The sequence below is a fragment of the Camelus dromedarius genome, chromosome 23 (genome assembly GCF_036321535.1).
Source record: "Camelus dromedarius isolate mCamDro1 chromosome 23, mCamDro1.pat, whole genome shotgun sequence".
Taxonomy (NCBI): Eukaryota; Metazoa; Chordata; class Mammalia; order Artiodactyla; family Camelidae; genus Camelus; species Camelus dromedarius.
The window spans coordinates 27,665,004-27,688,631 of record NC_087458.1 but is presented as its reverse complement, the minus strand read 5'-3'; the positions used below and the strand labels follow the sequence as shown (position 1 = coordinate 27,688,631).

The window sequence follows — 23,628 nt, the reverse complement described above, 5'->3', positions numbered from 1 at the left end:
TTTTTTGCAGTTATTTGGCTTCTCTCAAATAGTCAGCGTTGGCCCCCAGAATTTTGACCTTCATTGCTAGATGATCTCTTTTGGTAATCAGCAAAAGATTCCTCAGGGTCACTGATATACTTTCAGGGAGATATCATTAATAAATATTAACATCTGTATTGTTACTTTGTTTCTTCAAGCATTAGCCTGAATCTCCTTCCTCTCTCTCTTTCCCTTCCCTACCCTGTCCCAGAAATCTTCCCTTTTCCCTCTCTTTCAGACTTCATAAAAATACAAATGGTTAAAATGCTACCTATTCCTGATTAAATTAGAAGATGGTATGTGTGGAATATTACTCAACCATAAAAAAGAACCAAATAATACCATTTGCAGCAACATGGATGGACCTGGAGATCATCATTCTAAGTAAAGTAAGCCAGAAAGAGAAAGAAAAGTGCCATGTGATTTCATTTATATGTGGAATCTAAAAAAAAAAAAAGACACAAATGAACTTATTAACAAAACTGAAACAGACTCACAGACATAGAGAACAAACTTATGGCCACCAGGGGTTAAAGAGGGTGGGAAGGGATAGATTGGAAGTTCGAAAATTGCACCTTTTGGGGAGCGACAGAAATGTTAGCTATCTTGATTGTGGTGGTGGTTTCATCGGTGTCTACATCAAAATGCATCAAAATGTACATCTGAAATATGTGTAGTTTACTGTACAGGAAACATGTCACAATAAAAGTGTTTTTAATAAAGAATGAAGGGAAAAGACTTCATGAAAATACAAATGGTTAAAATAGCACCTATTCTTGATTAAAGTTACAAAATTGAGCATTCTTTTAAAATTCTACATACACATCTTTAAAAGCGGAACCTCATCACTGGTGAACTGCCCATATGCATGTACAAACAACATTTGCAAATATCTCCAGGGGTTCAAAGCCCCTCTAGAGCCTCTCCGTGGATGTACAAAGGGTCTGTAGTCCCCAGAGTAAACTCTGCTCCTTAAGCTCATTCCCACACAGTCAACCATTCAACTCTCTCCTGGCCCAAGGCTTGCCAACTTCTCAGCCCTTCCTTTGGTCAATACAGCTGAGCTTAAATTAACCTGTGTCTACTCCATGAAGACTTCCCCAACTCCTTCAACTCACATAGCTTTCTACCTATCCTGGCTTCCTGATACGCATAAAGTCTTATTATTCAGCATTTAATTTCCCTATAAATGATTCATGCAGGTAACTGATACCTCTAAATCCAGCTGGTAAACCCCTGAGAGCAGATACAGGGAACCCCACATCTCTACAACTGCCCCCGCAGCACTTGACACACTGCCAGAAGCCCAATGAATATTTATTGAACGATCAACCCACGCATCTGAGTATCTTCTAGGTAGCCTCTGCCCCACCACTGCTACTTTGCCCAAGGAGAAGGAAGAAGCCAAGAACCACAGCTTTTTGAGCAGAATCTAGGTTTTGCAGAGGTCAGGGGCTAGCACTCACCATTTTGTTCATTCCTTTGTATGCACATTGCAAACATGTACTAAGCTCCTACTACATGCCAGGCACCAAGCTAGGCACAGATGACACAAAAATGACAGAAATGCAAGCAACTGATTTAAGGTACACTGCACGCACTAACTGAGGTACACACAAGGCAACAGCAGAAATGGAGCAGGCAGCTCTCTATCTAGAGATGTTAATAAAGTAATCGCTGAGAACAGGATGCTTGAGACAGATGCTGGAAAAATTAGTATGAATTTAACAGATGAGCTAGAACGGGAAAGGCATCCCAGGAAAGTAACAGCAAATGCAAAGGCATAAACGTGTGGAAATAACACGTCTCTTTTATCCCCTCCTCGCTTTTCTCGGTCAGCCAACTCACCTTTCACATTCGCTCACATTCCAATAAGGCAACTCACTCCACCTTCAGGATTATTTACTTGAACCAAGTAACAGGGATTTATTTTTAAAGACTGACTAAGGTGCACTGCCTAGCAAATGTGAATTTTGAAACACTTAAACAAATTTAGTATTTTGGACTGGGAAATCCAATACAAATAAAAATTAAGGATTTGGGGGAAAAATATGTGACTGATTCTACACTTATATTATTAGGTTACATATTTTTGCACAGAAAATGTTTAATACAATTTTAATTTTAATGATCTGTCTTCAAGGGATAAAAGAACATCCAGAAAAGGGTTTTTAAGTTACTTACTCAATATTTCCATTCCTGTATCATTCACTTCTCCAAGTGAGTTTCAGTTTCTCTGTCTGTGGCTTTATAAACCTCTCTTTGGGCTTTAACAAGCATGGAATCACTTTTACTGTGAAGTTTAATATCCTGCTTTAAAATCCAAATATGATTCACATATTGCATCTTCAGTATTTCTAAAACAAAACAATCTGTTTGGACTTAAAAAAATTACTTTCCTCCAAAACACTTAAAACCATGCTTTCCAATATCTGGAAATGGGACTCATTTAAACGCATGCAATAATACTGCTTCAGGCTCATTTTCCTGCCAATTTAAGAAGAAAAATTAATAACACTGCTAAACTAATTTTATATAAGAAATAGGTACTAATGGTAATAAAATGCATCAATAGTCTGGCTTTTTAAAAGTTGTTTTTTTTTTTAAGTCAAGAACAAGTGGTTGCAAACGTGCCATTCCAGGCACTTACTACTTTTTCAGAGACCGGAGCCTGTAATTGCTTTTAAAGACATGAAAACCTTCATTCTTTCTCCTCTGATATATCCAAAAGAGACTGCACAGCTGAGATCCAGAAGGCACTCACAAATTTATGACAAAAACATAAATTCAGATCTTGGCCTCTTCACAGCTGTCGGACTTCTAGGATCCCGAAGCTGAAAACAGCGAGAATGAAGACCTGGGTCTTCATACTACAAGGGTGAGCTAGTGATAATAAAAATAAAAATAGAACTACCATATGATCCAGCAATTCCACTTCCTAGGTATTTATCCAAAGAAAACAAGAACACTAATTAGAAAAGATATGTGCACCCTTATGTTCATTGCAGAATTATTTACAATAACCAAGATATGGAAGCAATCCAAGTGCCATCAAAGACAAATGGATAAAGAAGATGTGGTATGTGGAGACGGAGAAGATGGCGGAGTACAAGGACGCTCGCAGGTCACCCTCTCCCACAAATACACCAAGACCCACATCTACAGACCCACTCAGCCAACCAGAGCACCTGCGGAACTCCGACAGAACATCGCCCTCTTCAAAAGATAAAGACGCCAAAAATCTGGTAGGAGAAAAGGAAAAAAGAAAGAACAAAAGGCAAAGCAGCGCGGGACGGGTCCCGCGGGGAGGGAGCCGCAAAGGAGGACTGGCGCTCGCTCGCTGGGTCTCCCCTCTCCAACTGAGAGGCCAGCGGGATGGATAGGGAGCCTCCGAGGCTCGGATCTGTACAGAGCAGCCCTTGACTAACAGAACTAAGTTAAACGGGCACAGAGCGTCCCCCCGACACCCAGCCTGAGATGCGGGCCGGCAGTCGCGGGCAGGGCCAGGCTGCACAAGCCGGGCGGAGGACAGAAGTGGCTGCACGGAGGCAGCCCCGGGGGAATGCAAGGGGCTGCGCGTCATGGCTGCGGGTGCACAGGGCAGAACAACCTGGGCCCCCCATAAAACAGCAAGGTTGATGTGCTCTCGGGGAAGGGTGCATACCCCCATCTCTGAAAACCCGCGGAAAGTTTTCCGGGGAAGAGAGGCGGGGCTCAGACACAGCCGCCATATCCTCCTCGCTGAGCACTCAGGCGGGGGCGGGGGCGAAACCTGCATCCGCACTGAAGGGCTTAGCAGCCTCAAAGGCCAGACTGGGACTGGCCTGCAGCCCAGGGCAGATAGGATCCTTCCATCCTGGTCCCTCAGAGAACTTGCTCCACAAAGACAAACAAGGAGCTGGGTTTTGGCTCGGAGCAGGGACAGGGCTGTCCCTTGGTCTTCCCCGAGCCCACCCGCTGAGCGCCGACCAGGGCGGAGCGCGCAGCCGCACAGAGAGCGGAACTACCGGCGGCGCAGGTAGAGGGAGAGCGTCCCCCACCCCCGCCTTTCCGGCAGGAACACAGCCCCTGACCGAGGTGCTGGGAGGGGGCACGACCCGCCCTCCTACCTGGCCAGTCTGCAACATCTGACTGCCGCATCCGGAGGGGCAGCAACCCACCCGGCCACAGCAGAGGAGAGCTGCACCTGACCCAGTGTTAGGAGGAGGCGCGATCGGCTTGCCGACAGGTGCTGGGAGCAGCACAGAAGAGGGCGCCAACGGAGGGCCTCTGAAAACAGCAAGCTGAGCATCCAAAACAGGACGAAGACAGAAAGACTTCACATTAAAAGCACACAGACTCCAGGAGAACACCGACAAACCACGCCCCCTCCCTTTTTTTTAAATCTGTTTTTACCTGTTCTATTTTCTACTACTCTCTTAATCTTTACTTCTTCATTCATTTCTATTTCTCTAGGGTTTTGATGTCCTGCTATTGATTAGACACAGGTTTCAAATACATCTATTCATCTCCCCCCCCCCCTTTTTTTGTAAAGGTTTTAAAAGGACGTCTCAACCCGATTAATACTCTGCTTCAACTCACTCTTCTATTATTCATTATACACTGTTTTCAAACCCTCTTTCTCCCTTCTTTTAAAATTCTTTCTCTCTCTCTCTTATTTTTTTTTCTTTTTTTTCCTAAGTTCTATTCCTAAATAGGCATCAGATAGATAAAATCCTTAAGGACCAAAATAAACAACTGATACTCCATAGACCACAGTGCCAAAGAGGTATGAGCAAGATGAAGAAGCAGAAAAACGTTTCCCAATTAAAAGAACAAGAGAAATCCCCTGAAAGAAAGATCAATGAAATAGACATCGATAGCCTACTAGATCAAGATTTCAAAAAAGGAGTGATCGAATTGCAGAAGGAATTAAAAGAGATAGTGTTTAGAGACATAAAATATGTCAAAAATGAAATTGAAGCTATAAAGAAGAGCCAAGTAGAATGGGTAAACTCATTGACAGAGATGAGGAATGATCTAATAGCTGTGCAAAGCCGACTAGATAATGCAGAGGAACGAATTAGTGATCTAGAAGACAGGGCAATAGAAAGCACCCATTCAGAAGAACTACAAGAGAAGCAAATAAAAAATAATGAAAATAGCATAAGGGACCTATGGGATAATATAAAGCATCCCAATCTTCGCATAATAGGGGTCCCAGAAGGAGAAGAAAGATCAAAGGGGATTGAAAAGGTTTTTGAAGAAATCATGACTGAAAACTTCCCAAACTTAAAGATGGAATCAGATATCCAAGTACAGGAAGCTCAGAGGGTCCCAAACAGGAAGAACCCAAATAGACCCACACCAAGACATATCATAATCAAGATGGCCAGAGTCAAGGATAAATGATTCTAAAGGCAGCAAGAGAAAAGCAAAGAGTAAGTTACAAGGGAACCCCCATAAGACTCTCAGCTGATTTCTCTACACAAACACTACAGGCCAGAAGGGAGTGGCAAGATATATTCAAAGCCCTGAATGAAAAAAAGATGCAGCCTAGGATCCTTTATCCAGCAAGGCTATCCTTGAGGATAGAAGGAGAAATAAAGAGTTTCACAGACAAAAAACAGCTTCAGGAGTTTAGCAACACTAAACCCATGCTAAAAGAAATATTGAAAGGGCTATTCTAAATAGAAAAGCAGCAGGATGCTACAGAAATGAGAAACACACAACTGGAAAGGTGATAACTCATGAATTACAAATAAAGTAAACATGAAATTATAAAAGAAGACGTACAAATCACTGAGAGTGGGAGAGGGAGGCAGGGAAATATAGAATATTTTTTTCTTTCTTTTTTAAATTTTTTTAACAGTACGATGGGTTTGAGATCATGTTACTATCAGTTTAATAAAAACAGTTATAGTAATGGGTTGATAGATTTACAAAAAAGGGTAACCACAAGCCAAAAATTTACAAAGGAGTCACAAAAATTAAATAAAATCCATGAGAATACAAAGGAAAATTACCAAACCACAAAAGGAAGAAGAAAGGAACAAAGAAGATACACCAATTCAACTACAAAGATAAGTTCAAAATGGCAATAAACACACATCTATCATTAATTACTGTAAATGTTAATGGACTAAATGCTCCAGTCAAAAGACACAGAGTGGCAGACTGGATAATAAAGCAAGAACCTTCAATATGCTGCATACAACAGACCCACTTTAGGGAGAAGGACACATATAGATTGAGAGTGAAAGGATGGAAAAGGATATTCCATGCAAATGGAAAAGCCAAAAAAGCAGGTGTTGCAGTACTGATTTCAGACAAAATAGACTTTAAAACAAAGGCCATAAAGAAAGATAAAGAAGGACATTTTATAATGATTAAAGGAGTGATACAAGATGAGGATATTACACTCGTTAATATATATGCACCCAATATAGGAGCACCTAAGTACATACAAGAATTACTAACAGAGATAAAGGGGGCTATTGATGGGAATACAATCATAGTTGGAGATTTTAACACTGCATTAACATCACTAGACAGATCTTCCAGACAGAAAATAAACAAGGCAACAGAGAAATTAAATACTACAATAGAAAAACTAGATTTGGTGGATATTTTCAGAGCATTACACCCCCCAAAAATAGGATATACATTCTTTTCAAGTGCACATGGAACATTTTCCAGGATCGATCATGTACTTGGGCACAAAAGAAACCTCAACAATTTTAAGAAGATAGAAATTATCTCAAGCATCTTTACTGACCACAATGCCATGAAACTGGAAATCAACAACAGAGAAACAAAGGAGAAAAAAAGGAAAGCATGGAGATTAAACAATATGTTATTGAAAAAACAATGGATCAATGAGGAAATCAAAGCTGAAATTAAAAAATGCCTTGAGACAAATGATAATGAAAGCACAACCACTCAAAACCTATGGGACACAGCAAAGGCAGTGCTAAGAGGGAAGTTTATAGCGATACAGGCCTTCCTCAAAAAAGAAGAACAATCTCAAATAAACAATTTAACCCACCACCTGAATGAATTAGAAAAAGAAGAACAAAAAGCCCCAAAAAGCAGCAGAAGGAAGGAAATAATAAAGATCAGAGAGGAATTAAATACAATAGAGATTAACAAGACCACAGAAAAAATCAACCAAACCAAAAGCTGGTTTTTGGAAAAAGTAAATAAAATCGACAAACCAAACTCACAAAGAAGAAAAAAGAGAGAGCACAAATTAGCAAAATAAGAAAGGAAAATGGAGAAATTACAACAAACAAAATAGAAATACAGAATATCATATGAGAATATTATGAAAAACTATATGGAACCAAACTGGATAACCTAGAGGAGATGGACAAGTTTCTGGAAACATACTGTCCACCAAAACTGAATCAAGAAGAATCTGAACACTTGAACAATCCGATCACTAGAAAGGAAATAGAAATAGCAATTAAAAACCTCCCTACAAATAAAAGTCCAGGACCGGACGGCTTCACCGGGGAATTCTACCAAACATACAAAGAAGAACTCATACCAGTCCTTCTCAAACTCTTCCAGATGATTGAAAAGGAGGGAATACTCCCAAACTCATTCTATGAAGCCACCATCACCCTGATACCAAAACCAGGCAAAGACACTACAAAAAAAGAGAATTATAGGCCAATATCACTGATGAACATAGACGCCAAAATCCTCACCAAAATTTTAGCAAATAGAATCCAACAACACATAAAAAAGATTATACATCATGACCAAGTGGGGTTCATCCCAGGGACACAAGGCTGGTTCAACATATGCAAATCAATCAGTGTAATACATCACATCAACAAGAGAAAGGACAAAAACCACATGATCATCTCAATCGATGCAGAAAAAGCATTTGATAAAATTCAACACCCATTTATGATAAAAACTCTCACCAAAGTGGGTATAGAGGGAACATATCTCAACATAATAAAAGCTATATATGACAAACCTACAGCCAGCATAGTACTCAACGGTGAAAAACTCAAAAGCTTCCCACTAAAATCTGGGACAAGACAAGGATGCCCACTATCACCACTCCTATTCAACATAGTCCTGGAAGTCCTAGCCACAGCAGTCAGGCAAGAGAAAGAAATAAAAGGGATCCAAATTGGAAAAGAAGAGGTAAAAGTGTCATTATATGCTGATGACATGTTACTATATATAGAAAACCCTAAAAGGTCCACACAAAAGCTACTAGAGCTGATTGAAGAATTCAGCAAGGTAGCAGGTTACAAAATTAACGTCCAAAAATCAGTTGCATTTCTTTACACTAACGATAAATCAACAGAAGAAGAAAGTAAAGAAACAATCCCCTTTAAAATAGCACCCAAAGTAATAAAATATCTGGGAATAAATCTAACCAAGGAGGTGAAAGAATTATACACAGAAAACTATAAACCACTGATGAAGGAAATTAAAGAAGACTTTAAAAAATGGAAAGATATTCCATGCTCTTGGATTGGAAGAATCAATATTGTTAAAATGGTCACACTGCCCAAGGCAATCTACAGATTTAATGCAATCCCTATCCAATTACCCAGAACATATTTCACAGAACTAGAACAAATCATAATAAAATTCATATGGAACCATCAAAGACCTAGAATTGCCAAAGCATTACTGAAGAGAAAGAAAGAGGCTGGAGGAATAACTCTCCCAGACTTCAGACAATACTATAGAGCTACAGTCATCAAGACAGCATGGTATTGGTACCAAAACAGACATATAGACCAATGGAACAGAATAGAGAGCCAAGAAATGAACCCACAAACTTTTGGTCAACTCATCTTTGACAAAGGAGGCAAGAATATACATTGGAATAAAGACAGTCTCTTCAGCAAATGGTGTTGGGAAAACTGGACAGAAGCATGTAAAACAATGAAGCTAGAACACTCCCTTACACCATATACAAAAATCAACTCAAAATGGATTAAAGACTTAAACATAAGACAAGATACAATAAACCTCCTAGAGGAAAACATAGGCAAAACATTATCTGACATACATTTCAAAAATTTTCTCCTAGAAGAAATAAAAGCAAGAATAAACAAATGGGACCTAATGAAACTTACAAGCTTCTGCACAGCAAAGGAAACCAGAAGTAAAACAAGAAGAAATCCTACGGAATGGGAGAAAATTTTTGCAAGTGAAACTGACAAAGGCTTGATCTCCAGAATATATAAGCAGCTCATACGACTCAATAAGAAAAAAATAAACAACCCAATCCAAAAATGGGCAGAAGACCTAAACAAGCAATTCTCCAAGGAAGACATACAAATGATCAAAAAGTACATGAAAAAATGCTCAATATCACTAATTATCAGAGAAATGCAAATCAAAACTACAATGAGGTATCACCTCACACCAGTCAGAATGGCCGTCATTCAAAAATCCACAAATGACAAATGCTGGAGAGGCTGTGGAGAAAGGGGAACCCTCCTACACTGCTGGTGGGAATGCAGTTTGGTGCAGCCACTATGGAAAACAGTGTGGAGACTCCTCAAAAGACTAGGAATAGACTTACCATATGACCCAGGAATCCCACTCCTGGGCTTGTATCCAGAAGGAAATCTACTTCAGGATGACACCTGCACCCCAATGTTCATAGCAGCACTATTTACAATAGCCAAAACATGGAAACAGCCTAAATGTCCATCAACAGGTGACTGGATAAAGAAGGTGTGGTATATTTATACAATGGAATACTACTCAGCCATAAAAACCGACAACATGATGCCATTTGCAGCAACATGGATGCTCCTGGAGAATGTCATTCTAAGTGAAGTAAGCCAGAAAGAGAAAGAAAAATACCATATGAGATCGCTCATATGTGGAATCTAAAAAACAAAAACAAAAACAAACAAACAAACAAAAACAAAGTGTAAATAAAGGACAGAAATAGACTCACAGACAGAGAATACAGACTTGTGGTTACCAGGGGGGTGGAGGGTGGGAAGGGATAGACTGGGATTTCAAAATTGTAGAATAGACTACACTGTATAGCACAGGGAAATACACACAAAATGTTATGATAACTCACAGAGAAAAAAATGTGACAATGAGTGTGTATATGTCCATGAATAACTAAAAAATTGTGCTGAACACTGGAATTTGACACAACATTGTAAAATGATTATAAATCAATAAAAAATGTTAAAAAAAAAGATGTGGTATGTACACAATGGAATATTACTCAGCCATAAAAAAGAATGAAATCTTCTCATTTGCAACATGGATGGACCTAGAGGGCATTATGCTAAGTGAAATAAGTCAGACAGACAGAGAAAGACAAATGCTGTATGATTTCACTTATATGTGGAATCTACATATCGAAACAAATGAGCAAACATAAGAAAACAGAAAGAGAGCCATAGATACAGAGAACAAACAGATGGTTGCTAGAGGGGAAGGGGTTGAGGGGAGAAAAAAATAGTTGAGGGAGATTAAGAGGTACAAACTTCCAGTTGCAAAATAAATGAGTCGTGAGTGTGGAATGCATGGTGTGGGGAATACAGTCAATGACTGTAATAGCTTTGGATGGTGACACACCATAGCTGGACTAATTGTGTGATCATTTTGAAATGCACAGAAATATCAAATCATTATGTTGTGTAAAAGGAACAAGCATGATGTTTTTAGGTCAATTACACTTCAAAAACAAACAAACTCATAGAAAAAGAGATTAGATTTGTGGCTACCAGCAGCCGAGGGAACAGGGGTAGGGGAGGAACTGCATGAGGGCAGTCAAAAGGTACAGACTCCTAGTTACAAGATAAATGAGTAACGAGTCCTGGGGACGCACAGCATGATAAATGTAATTAACACCGGTGCATGTTACATATGAAAACTGTGAAGAGAGTAAATCCTAAGAGTTCTCACCACAAGGAAAAAGATTTTTCTTTTTCCTATTTCTTTAATTTCGTGTCTATAGGAGATGATGGAAGTTCACTAAACATACTGTGATGTTCATTTCATGATACGTGTAAGTCAAATTATTACTCTGTACACGTTAAACTTACACAGTGCTGTATGTCAATTATAGCTCAATAAAACTGGAAGGGAAAGAAATAATTTTAAAAATCTGTGCATTTTATAGCTTATAAATTGTATCTCAATAAAGCACTGTTAGCATTTTTAAAAAGAATGCATTATATTTATATCATACTTTATACTTATAAGAATTCTTTTCCAAGATTCACTTCATGTGATCATCTTACACTGCCAACAGAGATAACAAACATCGATTCCAGAAGGACATGTGGCCAGCTAGTGGCAAGATTAGAATCAAAGCTCAGATCTTGCTGGTGCAAAAATATATATTTTCCATTACATCAAATATAGAATAGCCAATCAATCTCTCTCTCTCCATTTTCCTCATTTTGTTTTGTATTTCTTAATAGAGTCATTGATTTTTTTAAATATAATATCTTAGGATATTTTGACCTTTGTTTTAAGTTTCTACTTTAAAAATTTATATCAGCCCAATATCAATTTCCTGTTTATTCAAAGTTAACCTTACTGGTAGAAGGGCAATCCAAAGTAAATTATGAAGTTTTGCATTCACTTCTCTTTTTTCTTTTTCAAGTCACTGTTGAAGTGTATACTGACTACCTCTCTCAACCAGTAAAAGCTTCTTCCCATTCATTTATTGGGCCAGGCCTCTCCCAGGAAACATTTTTAGGTTTCCAGAGAAAACCTCTCAGAAATATCTCAGGGAGTAGAAGATGCAGGCTACGAGGCTCAAATGACACCATATATTTAACATGGTAAGACTCTAATATTAGTTCAGGAACACACTATTAAATAAGTCTTTTGACACTTTACAAAAGATCCCTAATAAAGCTAGCAAAGGAGTAATTTTTCCTGAATCCCCAACTACTGAAAACGAGCACCAGATTTCTTCCCGTCAGTCACTCATTTGTTCATTCACCCATGCATTCACTAGACAGGAACTGCACTACTGCTGGCAGGGTCCTCGCCCCCAGGGGTTCAGTGGTCACAGGACAAGGGCTTCTGCCATGCAGTGTTCCATTCTAGACAGACTGCAACAGAAACAAGCCCATAATAAGTAACAGCCTACACTGTTAAGTACAATGAAAAAGTAAAACAAGGTACCAGGGAACAGAGTAGAAGCAGGGCAACCAGCTGGGAAGTGGTTATGGTAGCCCAGGTCAGAGATGAAATTAGGTTAGTGAAAAATAGTTGGGTTTACCACTTGCTGATGGATTTGATGTCAAGCCTGAGAAAGGGAGAAATTGAGGATTATTCCAGGATTTTTGCCTGAGCAAATTAGTGGCTAATGATGCCATTAGCTAAGATGGAAAAGACCTTGAGAGAAACAGGATAGGGGCAGGGACATCATGGGCCCTTTTTATTAAGTCAAGTTTGAGACACCATCAAAGTGGATAAGAAGGGGGTGGGGCAGGGGAGGAGGGAGAGGAGGAGACCATCAGAGTGGAGAAGAAGGGGGTGGGGCAGGGGAGGAGGGAGAGGAGGAGGGGAGGAGCGGGCTGGGAAGAGCGGGAGGAGGAGACAACAACAGTGAAATACACACGTCCAAAGCTCAGGGGAGAAGTCAGGGCTGGATGGAAATACAGACCTGAGACTCATCAGAATTCAGACAGTACTTAAAGTCATGGGACCAGACAAGTACACTGCAGGATATGTGTAATCAGAAGGAATTCAAATCATGGCTTTGTCACATGTTAGCCAACTTGGGCAACACAGCCTTTCTGTGCAGAGTTAATACATATCTGAACAGGCCAGGAAATCTTCCTAGCAGTGTACAAATACATGTTCTTGTCAAGCACCTAAGAAATTAAACACCATGGAAGGACAGAAACAGTAGGACCAGGAATGAAAAGTGCAGATTTCCTAACCATGATAATAAATTACCAGTTACAAAATAAATTGCCAGCAAATTCCCTGGAAAAAGCACCACTGAGGAATGCAAAACTAGGGTGCCCCTACTCTGACCCACTGGAAAGAGAAAAGATTTTCCTTAACAAATGCAGCAACTGAAAATTAACAGTTAATTTAAATTAAAAATTAAATTTTTCCAGGGGCTGAGTTTATAGAGAATAATTCATCCCTGAAATCTTATCAAGAGCATATACTACTAATTGGCATGACATATACAGCTAATGGCAACAACAGCAACAAAAATAGCAACTCATAAACTATTTTCAAGAAGCTTCCGATGTGAGACTTAGAATTACCGAAGTACTGATAAAACTAGTCTAGATGGTGATTCTTGCTAAACTGTAAACGGATGTGTGCCAGTAAAGTAAAAAGCAAAATAAGAATCCAATGAATATTCTTCCAAGTGCTAAGGTTTTAAAAGATAATTATTCTAGAAATTTCAAAGATCCCGTATATTCACCTACTACAAACTTTAAACTAATGAACAAGTAGAGGTGTTTTTTTTTTCTGATTGAACCCATCAATATTTGTTCACCATTGGAAAGACTTTTTTAAAAGTACCAGACAAACTAGGGATTACACAATTGCTGTATTACCAGACAATAAGTATGAAGGCTGCAAGATTATTATCTGATTACATTCCTGCCATGCTTTTGCTTTTTTATTTCTGCTTACCCTATTTATGTTATAGATGTTTTTTCAATTTAACCTGTAACCCAAGGTTTTATTAGAACACCTGGGGAGCTGGTACTACAAAAAAGATTTCGTGTCATCTTTATGAAATTATAACTGCTGTTTCTAATGTTAGTATGTTTTTTTAATTCAACACTAAGGGGGCCTTGGAGAAAACTGTAGTTTCTGCTAGTTTGAACTAAAAGGATGACCCCTTCTGATGAGATAAACCTGAAGTCTTAACATGGTGAAGAGTACTTTTCACGCTCTATGTAAATTACTGAACGCAGAGCAGAATTTCTTGGGCTTCCATATCCCTTGGGGGCACTTCCAAGTGTAATTCAAGGTAGTGGGCACTAGATGGCACTGCTGATTCATAACCAGGCTGTTGATTTTTCCACGTTTTATGTTATAGACTTAAGAATCTTTGTTATTAACAACATTAAAGTTCTTGAGTAATTAAAGAAATTTTAAGCATTTCAAAGAGGAAAAAAAAAGCCCTTAAGCGAATTTAGGATGTCCTCTGCATTACTATAAACCTTTCCCCAGTTGCTATTACTCTAAATCAAGTTCTCTAGATGAGGTTTTAAATATATAACTACATATAAATATAACTATAAATGTAAACACAAAAACATTTAAATCAAACATTGGTGTACTTTCAGATGATAATTATAATTTAAGTGAAAAGAAATAAGGTTCTCCAGAGCAAAGTTTTCAGCTTTGCTAAAGCAACGTGCCACTAACCATCCTTAGAGCAGGAGGGGCAAGGAGCAAATTATGGGTTTAGCCTTTCATCTGCATGATGTTCTTAGGACCTCTACATAGAGGCTCTTCTGTCCACTTTGGGAATGAAGTCTCCTGGTCTTTCCACTTAAGAACGAGAAGTGTCAATATGGCAAGTGCCCCACCCCAGCAGTGTCTGAAACTATTCTGGGCTTGTAAAGGGGGACTGACAGTGACAGTGAGAGGTCTCTTGTCTCACCCTCACAAATGCTGTCCTCAAGTCCTCCCATTGTTCAGATAAACAGCCAGGGCCGGGACTGGATCTGACCAAGCTAACAAAACTTCTCCAAAATCGAAACTCTTAAGAAGTAACCTTGCCCTTTGAAACGTCACAACTTTTTTTTTAAGGACCTTACACTTTTATAAAGAAATACAGTAGCTTCTCAACTCACCAACAACAAAAGAAATACAGGTGACATTAAAAATCTCTTAAAGCTAACATGCAGACTGCCATTCCCCAGTTCATTCATTTATTCAGTTAATGTGGCCAAGTGCCAGGAGCGGTGCTCAGAGCTGGTAACGCACAGTGAACAGAAGGGATGGGGGTCCCTGACTTTATAGGATCTACTGTTTAGTAATAGAGGACGTCAATCTTTTTAATGTTGCTGATAAGTTAACAGACACTGACATCACCTCAAATCCTTTTTGGAAGTAAGCCTGATATAAACAAATAAAAATCAGACTCGCTGGTCATGGTATCATGGCAGGAAAGACCATGGATCCACGGAGAGTGAGAAAATCATTCAGAAGAAGGCACTTCGGTCTTTGGTGCTCCAGTCTGCTCCATGGAAAGCGAACTGTGATTCACTGCCTAAGCGGTCACACACAGCTACACATACTTTTTTTTTTTTTTAACTTTTTGGGGGGGGATTTTTGGAGGGAGGTTTGGGAGGAGATAGTTAGGTTTATTTATTTTTTTAATGGAGGTACTGGGGATCGACCTACGCACGCGCTCTACCACTGAGCTATACCCTCCCCTCAGCTGCACATTCTCTTTACTTCATTTTCATGAAGAAAAGTAAACAGACATTGTGAATGCTTTACAAGAAACCAAACTGGACAGTCTTCCTCAAACTGTTATTCCTTTTCCCCAAAGTTCCAACTCTTCTACACCTGCTTTAATAACTTCATCTTTATGGAAGTAAAATAGTTAATATTTTAAATAAGAACTATGAATCATCAACAAAATGATAAACTGCAAATGCAAACAATTTTATCCCATTAGAAGAAGGTCTTCCACTTTAGAAGGCTATTTTATCCAGAACCTCTGTCCAAATTTTAGCCCTGAAGGTACCCCATTCTCCAGTCATCCTGACATGACAGACCGGGTTCAGGTCCCCTCTCTACCCCTCACTACTCCCTGTGTGACCTGCCTTCCTCACCTCTGAGGTGGAGGTAATACCGACGCCGCAGTGGCACAGCACGACTAAGGGAGGCGTGTGTGGAAAACGCCTGCCGCTGTGTGTCGCACACAGTGAGGGCTTGATAAACAGCAACTGTCACAGTGTCCAGATTTCAGTGAAGAATTCCACTGATACATTCACAAGAGGAACAGAAACCAATGATGAGCAAGATTTTAAGAGAGGAGGGAATCTAGCTTCTCTGAAGAAGCTTAAGCCTCCTGGCCTGGCCAGTCTGTATCCCAGGAGATGGAAAGAACTTAGCAAACAAGATCATGGCGCCAACGGTGAGTATCTTTAAGGAATCTTAGCAAGAAAAGAAAATGGCAGAAGGAAGGAGAGTTCCAATTTTCAAAACGATAAATAAGGCAAGTTCTGTAAACTGCTAAACCTCAACACTCTAAACAGACTATTAAAATGTGCAGTCATTTAAAGAACACTGTAGGGCCACTGCTGAGGATGAGTTAGTCCAAACAACACCATCTCCTTCTTTCACAGCCGACCAGTAAGTCTGGGAAACATGACAGATACGATCCAGCAGGAAAAAGGCCTTTGACAGGGAGCTTACACTATCCTTTGGACAAGAAGAAGAAATACAAATTGAGTAATGATGCAGACTCATTATCTGCTAGATGAATGCCAAATACTACTTTTAATGGATACAAAATTTTAATCCAGAAGGAAGCATCTAGTGACCAGCCTCGGGGCTTCATGTCAGTCCTCTCCTGGTAAACCTGGTTCACTTGGATTAGGCCACAAAGCAGCCTTGAAGGGGTGTCAGTTCCCAGGGAGAAGGGACTTGCCAGCTGGTCCCTTGCTCCATCCCTGGCTCCCAGAACAGGACCTGGCAGCCTGCAGGAGCTTATTAAATCCTACTTGAGCGAATTTAAAATGTGTGAATAAGATGAAGTTGAGGGGATTAATAAATACCCTGAATGGCTCAATCAGAAACCAAAAGGCCTTCGCAGGACAGGATGATGGCCTGAATCAGACCCAGGTAATTGCTCCCAGTGGGAAAAGCCTCGGCTTTGGAGTCAGGCGGACTCTGGTTTCAATCTTGGTTCTACTCCTTGTCAAGGAGGAAAAGAGGGGTAGTGGGCGGGGAATTGAGGTGAGGTTTCAATTTTTTTAAAAAGTAAGGTCTTTCACATAAATCCAGAATTGATCAAGCACTTAGTGTGAAAATATTTTAGCTAGGGTGGCATGTAACTGGGGAAAACATTCATTCCTACTACAAAAATATAGTTGAGAATAATCAAACATGAGGTTCTAGCTGGGCTACTTCTGAGAGCAAAAGGGGTCACTGTTAATCACTCTAGGGCAACAGGTACAACTGGGGGTGCCCTCGGCAAACTGGGACGTACAATCACACCATTTAGAGCGCACACCAAAAGCTCTAGCCACTTGAGCTGACAAAAAGTTAAATGGATCACCAATTTGCTGTAATTGGTTTAAAAATACACTAGCTCCCTAAGTGCTCACTGTATTCCTGGCACTAAGTCCTTTACATACAATGACTTGTTTAATACTCACAAAAATATTATGAAGTATTATTATCCTACATACGGATGAAGAAACTGAGTCACAGAGAGGTTAAATAACTTGTTCAGGGTTACCAGTCTGCTTACCCTAAGGTTATTGCTAGCTGAGCAGACAGACGCCAAAGCCAGCGGCCCTGCGCGTGCGCATTTAACCACGTGTTCTGTCACTTGGCGCTGCACTGAAATGCGCTGACCTAGGCGAGGGACGGTCCTACTTGTCTCTGTCTGTCAGAGCACAGCTAGGGACATTGTTTTGATGCCAGGTCCGTGTTTTTCAAGCAAACTAGGTACACTCAGGTGTGTTAAAGATGGCAGGGAAATGTGAAACGATGATAAGCGCGGATTGAGCAGAAGGAAATACTTACCTTAGAGAAGAAAAGACTTGGGAGGGCGTGAGAACAGCTCAGCTGGAGGAAAAGTTACACACACTGTATTCATCAGCTTTCAGACTTTCTCAGCCAGTGAGATCCAGTTCACATATGCAGTTGATGATGTAATTAAATAACTTAATTATGCAATCGGGACAAAAGTCTCATGGAAACCTTACTACGTGTGACAAACTCTGATATTTTTCTATCTGTTCTATGCCATTTCTTCTTTGTCTTCTCTTTTAATGCTGGCCATAGCCAACTAAAATTATTTTACCACCCTGGATTTTAGCCCAAAATTGGAAAAATGCTGCTGTATATGATCCCAAGGAGAGAAACTAAAAAGCAATGGATAGACGTTATAGGAATATATATTTTAACTCAACATAAACAATAAAGAAGTGTCAGAGCAATTCAAGATGTAATGAGCTACTTCAGAACAAGGGGAGTCCCATCACTGCAGGTGATGTAAGTGTCCCATCATAGGCTACAGACAGAGTAGAGGGGGTTCCAGTGTTAGTTAAATGGCTAAAACAGAAGAATATTAAGTTTTATTTCAAAACCTGGGATCTCATTATTCTAAACTACACTTCTGTAATAGAAATAATACTTTCCCTTCAATAATGTCCATTTTCCAAAATGCTTAGGTATGTTCCAAGCTACCAAAATAGAAGGAAAGAAGGAAGGTTGGAAGGAAGGAAGACAAGGAAAAGGGGAAAGAGAGAAGGAAGGAGGAATGGAAGAAAGGGGAGGGAAGGAAAGAAGGAAGAGAGGTGGGGAGGGAAGAATAGAAAAAAAGGAGAACAAAGAGAGAGAGGAGAAATAAAACTAAGTAGAATTTAAGTGTTTCCTACGTAAATTAAAGCGTTTTGGGAAAGTCTAAAACTCCACTTTCCCAATCCCAACAAAAACGTAATTTGGGTTCAGCAAGAGTGCAAGATTCTTGAGTGCCTGCACGAGAAAAAGAAGGAAAAAGGGCATCTGCAAGTGCCTCTGGGCTCTATAATTAGCTCTGATGGTTTCCCTTCAGATCATTCTGGATGGTCAGCTCAGAACAGAAGAGCTGAGACTGGCTCAGGACTTGATGTGTAGAATAGCTTTCAGCATGGTTTGGTCAATCCTCTTTGACAGGTGTACACATTTTGCAACAATCTTCAAAGGCAACTTCTGGGAGAGCCTCCCAAATCCTTCTGAAGATACTGCCAAGAAAGGGAAAAGAGAAAATAAGAAGAGAAATCTAAATAAGGGAAAAATGATTGAAAGGAAGACACTAACACGAACCCCAAAGGATGCAATTGACGAAAGATTAAAAATTCTATTAGACTTGACCAACCACGCAACCCACAGTTTCTATGGGCTTATTACTCGCACATAGTGCTCTCTCGCCGGCAAGAAACCTTGTTTAATCTTCAGAGCCATGTTCAGAATCAAATGCTAACACCACTGGTCCAGGACTAGGGGTTGCTCTCTGAGTAAGACAGATGTTTCAGTGGTGATCTCAGCAGTGTTTCCTAAAAGGAATAAGAAAGTCCAAAGTGGAGTAAATGATCTATCCAACACGACCAAGAGCTCACTGGATGCTTCTCACCAAACACACAAGATCTCAGAGTGAAAGGGTGAACAGACTAGAAGAGCCACAATCCAGCCACAGCACGCTGTATTGGGTACATGGGGAGATGGCTACTTATAAATGAAGCAAATAAAAGTAAATCAAAGGATATTCTTAACTGTAAACTCCTCTTTCTGACAAAATGAGTAATTCAGTATTTATCCTCAATTAACACTATGGGTACATATATTACCAACATGTAATAGAAAGTCTTTGAAATTTACATACTCAATAAGTTAACTGGTTTTGAAATGAAGTGGAAAGTTAGAAGCTTTTTGCCAAGACCATCTGGGCATTCTAGAAATCTGAATCTTAAGTTGGACCCATTCCCACATTGCTATAAACCACACTACAAACTCTCAAATCAGTGACAGTCCTTTGTGGAAAGATGAGTTCAGGAAATAAACTGAAACCAGACTTAAGTTTGGCAAGTCAGTGAAGACACAGACTTGGAAACGGAAGAAAAAGAATAGAGGTTGACATAATTCAGGTAGGTTGGAATTCAAAGCATGATGGGACCTTGGCAACACAGACCAGCTGGAGCAAGACGAAGCCAAGACCCAGCCAGGCACAATCTAGGGAAACACATACCAGCTCCAGAGGTCCGTCTGCCAGGCGGATGTTTGCAAACCCAATGCGCCATGGCCAAAGGCACCGAAAGCTCACACTTGGTTCGGGCAGACACTGGGAACAGGAGAACGAATTCAAGGACAGGGCATGGCCCTGAAATCCAGACTCACAGTCAGAGCAAGACTTCTACTTCCAGCAATGTTATGATCTAAGCACACAAAAAAAGCCTAGAATTGCTGGATAAAATGTAAGAGTCACAGGGAAGTGAGAGAAATTCTAGATCCAAAATCAGGGGAAAACATAAATATAGTTTTGTTACACTGGCACTGACATTTAGGCTGTCCGGAGGGTATTTGTTGATACTGGTAAGTAGGAAGCTTGGGTGTTTACAGCCATATGGAAATAAAGGATGAAGCCTTGGGTTTGCTCAGTGTGAAGAGGTGGGACAGAGCCCCTCCTTGCCCATCATGCCCTCCAAGCACTACTTTCTCAGTAGAAAGAGATGGCAAGGAACCTGTCTGTTTCAGGATGGATGCTTGGGGTGGGGAGCCACCCCAGACACAAGGATGAAACTTACACTACCTAACTGAAAAGAAGGAACACTTCCAAACTCATTTTAGGAGGCCTGCATTACCCTGATACTGAAGCCAGATGAAGACACTACAAGAAAAGAAAATTACAAGCCAACATCCCTGATGAACACAGATGTGAACAATGTCAACAAGATACTAGCAAACTGAGTTCAAGGGCACATTAAAAGGGTCTACACCGTGATCAAGTGGGATTTACCCCTGGGATGCTAGGATGCTTCAACATACACAGATCAATAAATGTCATACAGCACATTAATAGAAGGGAGGATAAAAACCATGATAATTTTAATAGATGCAGAAAAACCATTTGACAAAATTCAACATCCTTTCATGATAAAACTCTCAAAAAATTAGCTATAGAAGGAACATACCTCAACATAATAAAGGCCACATATGACAAGCCCACAGCTAACACCACACTCAATGGTGAAAAGTTAAAAAAATAGTCTTTCCTCTAAGATCAGGAACAGGACAAGCATGCCCACTCTCGCCACTTCTATTCAGTGTAGTACTGGAAGTCCTACCCACAGCAATCAGACAAGAAAAATAACTGAACAGCATCCAACTTAGAAATGAAGAAGTAAAATTATTTCTGTTTGCAGATGAGATGATCTTATATGTAAAAAATGCTAAAGACTCCACCAAAAAAAAAACCCCGTTACAACTAATAGGTGAATTGAGCAAAGTTGCAGGATACAAAATCAACACCAAAAAAATCATTTGTGTTTCTATACACTAACAATGAGTTATCTGAAGGAGACTGAAAAAACAGTTCCCTCAAAAACAGTAAAATACTTAGGAATAAATCTAACCATGGAGGCAAAAGATCTGCACACTGAAAACTATAAGACACGGATGAAAGAAACTGAAGAAAACACAAATAAAGGGAAAGATATCCCATGCTCTTGGGCTGGAAGAATTACTATTGTTAAAATGTCTACACCACCCGAAGTGACCTACAGATTCAATGCAACCCCTATCAAAATTCCACTGGCATTTTTCATAGAAATAGAAAAAAAGAACTATACTAAAATTTGTATGGAATCACAAGACCTTGAATAGCCAAAACAATTTTGTGGAAGAATAAAGCTGGAGACATCACACAACCTGATTTCAAAATATAATACAAAGCGATGGCGGAGGGGTGGGGGGAGAGTATGGTACTGCCACATAGACCAATGGAACAGAATAAAGCCCAGAAATAAACCTATGCATATACAGTCAGCTAATCCTTGTCTCAAAGTATTTTTTAATTTCTTTTTTGATTTCATCGTTGACCCATTGGTTTTACTTAGCATGTTGTTTAGTCTCCAGGCAGTCATTTTTTTCTCATTTGTTTTCCTGTGGTTGATTTCTAGCTTCATGCCATTGTGGTCAGAAAAGATGCTTGAAATAATTTTTATCCTCTTAAATTTGTTGAGGCTTCTTTTGCGCCCGAATATGTGGTCTATCCTAGAATGTTCCATGAGCACTTGAAAAGAATGTATATTCTGTTTTTTGGGGTTGTAATGTCCTAAAAATATCAACTAAGTCCAGCTTCCTATTGTGTCATTTAGTATCTCCATTGCCTTATTGATTTGCTGTCTAGAAGACCTGTCCAACGGTGTTAGTGGGATGTTGAAGTCTCTTACTATTATTGTATTCCCATCAATTTCTCCCATTATGTCCATTAGTATTTGTTTTATATATTTTGGTGCTCCTATATTGGGTGCATATATGTTAATGACTGTAATAGCCTCATCCTGTATTGCTCCTTTGATTACATAGTGTCCTTCTTTATCTTTCTTTATGCTTCTGTTTTTGGGGTTTTTATATATATATGTTTTATTGAAGTATAATCAATTTACAATGTTGTGTCAATTTCTGGTGTATAGGATAATAGTTCAGTCATACATGAACATACATGTATTCATTTTCACATTCTTTTTCACAATAAGTTATTACAAGATATTGAATATAGTTCCCTGTGATATACAGTATGAAGTTGCTGTTTATCTATTTTATATATATTAGTATCTGTAAATCTCAAACTCCCAATTTATCCCTTTTGACTGCCTTCTCCCCCTGGTAACCATAAGTTTGTTTTCTATGTCTGTGAGTCTGTTTCTGTTTTGTAAATAAGTTAGTTCATATTTTTTTTTATTCCACATATAAGTGATGTTATATGGTATTTTTCTTTCTCTTTCTGGCTTACTTCACTTAGAATAACAATCTCCAGGTCCATCCATGTTGCTGCAAATAGCATTATTTTATTCACTTATATGGCTGAGTAATATTCCATTGTATAAATATACTACAACTTCTTTATCCAGTCACCTGTTGATGGACATTTAGGTTGTTTCCATGTCTTGGCTATTGTAGACAGTGCTGCTATGAACATTGGGGTGCATGTATCTTTTTGAATTAAGGTTCCCTCTGGATATATTCCTGAGAGTGGGATTGCTGGATCATGTGGTAAGTCTAGTTTTAGTCTTTTGAGGAATCTCTGTACTGTTTTCCATAACGGCTGCACCAAACTGCATTCCCACCAACAGTGTAGGAGGGCTCCCTTTTCTCCACACCCTCTCCAGCATTAATTGTTTGTGGACTTTTGAATGTTGGCCATTCTGACTTGTGTGAGATGATACCTCATTGTAGTTTTTATTTGCATTTCCTGATAATTAGCGCTATTGAGCATTTTTTCATGTACCTATCAGTTTGGACTTTGTTTTAAAGTCTATTTTATCTGATATGAGTATTGCTACACCTGCTTTCTTGTCATTTCCATTTGCTTGAAATAGCCTTTTCCATCCTCTCGCTCTCAGTCTATGTGTGCCCTTCACCCTAAAGTGGGCCTCTTGTAGGCAGCATATTGTAGACTCTTGTTTTATTATCCAATCTGCCACTCTATGTCTTTTGTTTTTCAACATTTTTAATTGAGTGATAGTCATTTTACAATGTTGTGTCAAATTATGTCTTACAATTAAAGGATTTAGTCCATTAACATTTACCGTAATTACTGATAGATATGTGCTTATTGCCATTATAAACTTTGTTTTCTAGTTGATTTGGTATTTCTTCATTCCTTTCTTTTACTTTTTGTTTTTCTTTTTGTGGTTTGATAATTTTCTTGTGTATTAGCTT

At 39.4% G+C, this 23,628-nt stretch overlaps 1 protein-coding gene across 3 annotated transcripts in view; it reads right to left on the bottom strand.

Moving 5' to 3' along the window:
* The window catches only part of RGL1 (ral guanine nucleotide dissociation stimulator like 1), a 257,097-nt gene that overhangs the window by 203,258 nt on the left and 30,211 nt on the right, over window positions 1-23,628 (bottom strand). Inside the window, exon 1 of one of the 3 annotated variants that reach the window (XM_064478083.1) lies at window positions 17,731-17,825. The exons of the other annotated variants lie outside the window; for them this stretch is intronic. The gene's annotated coding sequence lies outside the window, so the exon portion shown is untranslated. Of the gene's footprint in view, window positions 1-17,730; window positions 17,826-23,628 lie in introns of those variants that run through there. 3 annotated transcript variants of the gene reach the window in all.